The following is a 691-nucleotide window of genomic DNA, read 5'->3' on the forward strand; positions in this document are numbered from 1 at the left end:
TATATTAACAAAACAGATGAAGAGAAAGTGAGCTGAATATGAATTTCAAAAAGTTAGAAAGCCAACAAATAAATACAACTACAGAAGCACAAAAAAGAGATATTAAAATTAAAGGAGAAATAAACCAGAAAAAACTCCATAAAGAAATAATGAATAAAACAAAAAACTAGCTTTTAAAAAAGATGAATAAAACCAATAGGTCTTTATTAGATCTGATTAAAAAGAAGAGGACAGAGGGGCAGCTGGGTAGCTCAGTAGATTGAGAGTCAGGCCTAGAGACGGGAGGTCCTAGGTTCAAATGTGGCCTCAAACACGTCCCAGCTGTGTGACCCTGGGCAAGTCACTTGACCTCCATTGCCCACCCTTACCACCTTTCCACCTAGGAGCCAATACACAGAAGTTAAGGGTTAAAAAAAAAAAGAAGAAGAAGAGGACAGAAAGTCAAATCAACAGTATGGCAAACAAAGCAAAATCACAACAAAATAGAAGAAATAAAAATAATTATTAGAAACTACTACAACTGTTATAATGCTACCAATTTGAAAACACAAAAGAAATAGCAAATTGTCAAAAATATGAAGTATCCAAACTGAAGACAAATTGAGATCTTAAATCTTAAATAATCCAATCTCAATATATATAATATATATGTATATATATATATATATATATATATATATATATATATATA

This window comes from Gracilinanus agilis, chromosome 1 (genome assembly GCF_016433145.1).
Source record: "Gracilinanus agilis isolate LMUSP501 chromosome 1, AgileGrace, whole genome shotgun sequence".
NCBI classification, from domain to species: Eukaryota; Metazoa; Chordata; class Mammalia; order Didelphimorphia; family Didelphidae; genus Gracilinanus; species Gracilinanus agilis.